Here is a 5653-nt window from a genome sequence, read left to right on the forward strand (position 1 = left end):
TGGAAGATAGCAAGATGGGACTGATGAAAAGGCATACAGACAAGCTGAGGGAGGTCCAACAACATGCTGTTTCTGTTCATATGCTGATGGTATATATGACATAAAACATGCTGGCACAAAGTTAAGCCATCAGCCCTATTTGAACAGATCTGGGCTGGCACAGAAAGTTTGTTCCAAATGAATTATTTGAGTCGTGAGGCTATGGCATTTCTACAGCAGTACTAAAAGCCCTCAAGTTAGATTTAGCGTATCACTGAACTGCAGCTTTAAATCGCAGTTTCCCCATATAGTCTTTCAGGAAAAAGCAAGCATCAAAGGACTCACTCTATAAGGAACTTCCCCTCCTACTCCCTTCAACTCATTTTTCAATCTGAGGAAATAGATCATATGCTAATTTCAACTCCCTTCTCTCACTTTTCCTCTTCAGTTTGGTTGATGTCTTTGGATACTATTCCAGTGTCAGTGAATATGCAAATATCATTTTGTTTGGCTTGCCTTGGGACAACAAAGTCTTTGAAATGTAGATGTGGGATCTCCAATTTATCTTCCCGTCTAAGATCCTACTTTCATTTAGCTCTTATTTTTTTATACAGTTCTATAGGAAGGCTCTTCTCTTGTCTCGCCAACTATTTATTCACTCTCATTTAGACAAAGTGGGAAATATTTTATCTGGTCAATGTTTTTGGTTGTGGAAACACATCACAAATGATATGTTTTGAAAAACATTCTCATCACATGTCTAAGCAGCAAGATAGCTGACTATTTCTTCCCAGAATGAAATCAAGCCTGCATAATATACCTAAACATACCCAAGAGATGGACAGTGAGGGCTCTCCCTATACACACTGCTTTCTGGTTTAGATATGAGGGCACAGGACTGTCAAATGTGAATCAAGTCCATTTGGCCCAATGCTGTTTCCCTGGCAGTGATCAGTAGAAAACTAAGAAATGTGGACAAGAACAGGACGAGTAGAGAACAAAGCCCAGACAATGAAGCACCAGGACACTTGCATAACAGGTGGAAGCTGGGACTCTGGAACCTCCATAAGTGCAGTGAATCTGGATTTGAGAAAGGACCAACACAGAAAAGGGCTATCCATGTATCAGCAGAGATCCACCTGTCCCTCACTACAGGAACCTGTCACTCCTGACATACCCAAGTAGAAGTACTGGCAGTCCCAGTGTTATGAACCAAAAATGTCTAGGTATGTGATGTATTCTGTGCTGCAAAATCCTTTCACACCATAGGAGTGGATACAGTCCTCTTTGAGTCAACACAGTGAGAGCTTGATGATTGCTCTGAGATCCAATTTCCTGTTGACATATAATAAGCCCCCACATAATTTATGTGATTGTTTCAAGAAAGAACTGTCCAGCTTTGCTGGCCTTGCCACCCCTTACAGAGCCACCCCTCCTGGTAAAGTACCTCAATGTAGTGTAAGTTTGTGATGAGAAGCTAATCTGGCAGCTGCCACCTCCAAAACCAAACTCATCTCATGAAATCTCATGAAATTTCATTCCAATGCCTTGACTTCCTTAGCATTGACTTAAACCCTGTTTAACCAAGACTTTGTGGAATACCTGGGAAAACGTCTGAACAAGTGGTTTTATACACATATATATCAGCTCGGGATCTAATATTTTTCATTCTAGTAAAGGATAGAAATTTGTACCTGGCTGTGAATTATGAAACTTTATTAACTTTATTTAGGATTATTATAATAAATAGATAAACCTTGAGCTGCTCTGAAGAACAGAGAATAGTTAGAAATACCACTGAACTGTTTGCCAAATTAGATTACTCAGGCAATGAAGGAAATAAATAGTCTAGTGTCTTCACAGAGCAACAAATATCCATAAGGCATTTTCAGTTTACAAGTCCAGATCTGGGCCAGGTCCACTCATCCCTAATCTGTGCCTAGATCAACTTCACTTTGGTTTATTAGCCAGCCATCAAACATAGTAAACCAGAGGCTTTTTCCTGAAAGCACAAATGTTTTGTACTGACAAAGTATATATAACCAATATATAATATAATATATATAATAACCAATTCCATAACCTTCAGCCATGGGTGGAAACACTGAAAATGTTTTGGTGGCTTTTCACCTCAGTGGAAAAAATTGCCACATTCTGTTGCAATTGGCCAACATTTGCTGTGTATTAATGAGCCAAAGGAGACATAACTGTTGGGAAGATTTAGATTGTATCATTACTCTCCTCTGACTGAGTACTTTCCTCTCATGAAGAGCGTTTCTCGTTGACTTGCAACTTCCACTGACCCAGGATTGTCATACTGCTTGCTCTGCATCTGTAACTGCAGAATGGTGGTAGCTCAACTTACTACATACTTAGTGCATTTCCACTTTGCCCCTCTCCATAGCCACGGTAACCACAGAAACTATTTAATTTAGTTCTTAACATTAACTTCATTTGGCACTTTCATCCCAGATATCCATGCCTGATCTTCTGACAAAAGGGATTTATTTTTTTTTTCTCTTTATTTAAGAAGTTTCAGTCACACCTTTGATCCAGGGTAACTCTTATGTTCTTTAGGCTGTTTTGCTACTCACAAGACTCATACAGACAAGTACACATGCAGCATATGTCCAGTCTCTGGGACAAAATTTCACTGCATTTCATCCAATTTAGAGAAAACTATTGGATCAGGTTAATTGAATTTAGAAGAATATCACATTAAATTATCAGCTAAGTAATACTAGCTAAACTTTCTTATAACTCTAGATTCCTTTGTGTAGCAAACCACATTTTTATTTCAAATTTAATTTTCACCTGTGGGTTCAAATATTCCTACAGCAGGATTTTTTTTTTTTATTTTTTTATTTTTTTATTTTTTATTTTTTGGCTTCTGCTTATCTGGTACAATGTTTTAAGAGGCCAGGAAAGTGGGGGGAATTTAAGACATGGGTCAATAAGAACTGCCAAAAATACATAGATAAAGATCCACAGGATGCATTTACCAGTTATTGCTTAGCAGCCATAACTTCTAAATCACAGGGATTGTGTCCACCCACACAATCTCCAACACAGTACTCTCCACCATGTTGGTTTATCATCATAAAATCTTAGCTTAAAGAAAAAGCTCATCCCATCTTGTTACTCCATGAAGATATACCTAATTTACCATGTCTTGTTAAAAGCTCGCGTGATAAACTTCTGTCCACACACCCAAACCACTGACAGATCAGGCCCTAGAAAAAATTTTTGACTGACCTGAAAAAAAATCTGATACAAGTTATAATCTGTACTTGACAGGGACATCAGAGCTAAGAATCTCAAAAGCAGTTTTACAAGACCCTATGAAATATCCAGGAAACATCTGTGATGAAGAAATTTCTTCACCTGTGTTGCAGAGCAAGCAGAACTGTGGGCTTACCTATACTGGGACAAATTTACCGTTCCTGCAACTTTGTCTCCATGCTTGATTAGCAAACACCTGCTGCTATTCTCAATAAGCTACTAGAAAGCTGCAATATATTTTATGGTTTCAACTCCACTCACTGATTCCTGTCCTGACTTAATTCATGGATTCAGCACTGTCCCCATTATCTGCCTATGACCCTCATTCCCAAAAGAGAGACAGTATTTTTATTTCTTTGCTCTAGCATTGCCTTTTGCCTAATAAATTACCTCACACTATCCTACTTTGTAAGCAACACAGTCTTCATGTACGCTGCATTTGGAATTGCACATGATTCAACACCTGGAATTGCACATTGCACAGTTTGTTCAGCACTACCAGAATTCCTCTCATGAGTCTAGTCAGAAGTTTAAAAAAGGACTCAGGAGCAGATTTCCAGCACAAGTCAAGACTCGGAAAGAAAAGCTAAAATAAGAAACAGAAAACAAAAATCTGACAAGTAAAAAGCGCTTGAAAATATATAAATGAATTAGTGAGGCCTCATCTATTATCTTTTAATCTCAATATATGTTTGTTCATTGTTGTTCCAAGGTCTCCAGAACTTAAGGGTGCTTAGAACGCATTTTTGAAAAGAAAATGAAGCATTCTGTATTTCATAGTAAAATGGCAAAACTTCTTGAATATATTTTCAAGAATAGAAACAGCTTTGTTAAAAGAATGAACCGCCAGTGCAATGAAGGGTGAAATGCAATAGGAAACTGACTTGATAAAAGGATAATACCAGTAAATGAATAACACTTACCATGTATTACACACACACACACACAAAATACATAATGCTCAGTTCATAATAATAGCAACTGCAGCCCATGTTCTGAATTGTTTTCCTGGCAATGGCAAACCTGTATGGAGGCTGCTGAGGGGAAACCTTTAAAGCACAGCCTAGCTGAAGAGGATGAAGTCCCAAGATCAGAAGAAATCCTACATAATCAGCACAGGTGAAAATTGCTTCAATTCATGTTACCTAATGCGGTTACAAATGCTACCCTCAGTCAGCAACCAGAGGAAGAGATAGGTAGGTGAGTATCCGGGGCCTGAGACCAGGCAGCTGGCATTCATCTTAGTTCTGGAGCTGGAAAATGAGACGTCAAGTATAAGTCAGTGGCCTTTGGTTCTGTTCATACTCAGAGAAGAAAAAAATGCCTGGGGCAATTCATTTGGCTCTTTGTAGAGGCCATTTATCATTCGAGGGTCCAGTCCTCCCATTAACAAAAATAACAGAGTAACTGGCTTAGGTAGGGACAATGAAATACTAATCGAAGAAGCTCTGGCAAAAAAAAACTACTTTGTCAGGACTCCTTAAGACAGATGTTTGACTAGATGACAAGTCTTAAAACTGAGTATCCCTGAAATGGGAAGTCTTCGATTCAGAAGGAACTGAAGCCTTCTCATTCAGAAGGAATGACAAGTCCTGTGTTTTCTTCATGGCTGTTTTAATCACTCAGCACATTATTCTAGATTTATCTATTCCCCAGATCTTCTTTTGCTAATTACACAATGATGGCAGTGAATTCAAGGCTCACAGAAAAGCTATGGCTCTGGGAAACCAAAGGGCAGGGTCTGCATGATGGCTGTCAGCCACCACAGCCCATACAGATCCAGACTGTATAGCTAAGGGTAAGGCATGGCATTTTCCTATTTCCCTGGAGTGCCAAGCTTTGCAGTCAGCCTCTAAAAGCACAGCTACTGGTGACAACTCATAGAAATCCAGGCATATATATGAATGTACTCCCATGGCCTCTGGAGTCAGAATAAACACATTAACACTAGACACTAACATGAAACACACTGATGAGCCCTGCAAAGGACACTAAGTCATCTCCAAAACTGACACCAGAGTTTTCAGAGCCATGGGATAAGCTCCTCTGCCATGAACCACACCTCAAATGGAAAATATTTTCCTATTCCCATTAAAATGTTTTTACTTCAATAGGGTCAGGAGTTGCAATGTGCTGATTTTAGAGGTTGAAGGCACCAGAAATGAGTATGTCAAGCAAGGTGAACATTTAGTCCTCCCACCTTAGAAAAGAGGTACAGGTCCTGCAGAAAAATCTATGTGACTTGGTGTTGGTAAGTGACAGACACTCAGTGGAGCCAACACTCATTCCACGCTTGCTGTGTTCATACTTTTGCTGAAAATGGTGAGCTAGGAAGAGGAAGGCTCTGTGCCCAGCCTTCTTAAGAAGTGGGCTTCTGTTTCAGCTTGGCCAA

Source organism: Netta rufina (assembly GCF_964035555.1).
Source record: "Netta rufina genome assembly, chromosome: 24".
NCBI classification, from domain to species: domain Eukaryota; kingdom Metazoa; phylum Chordata; class Aves; order Anseriformes; family Anatidae; genus Netta; species Netta rufina.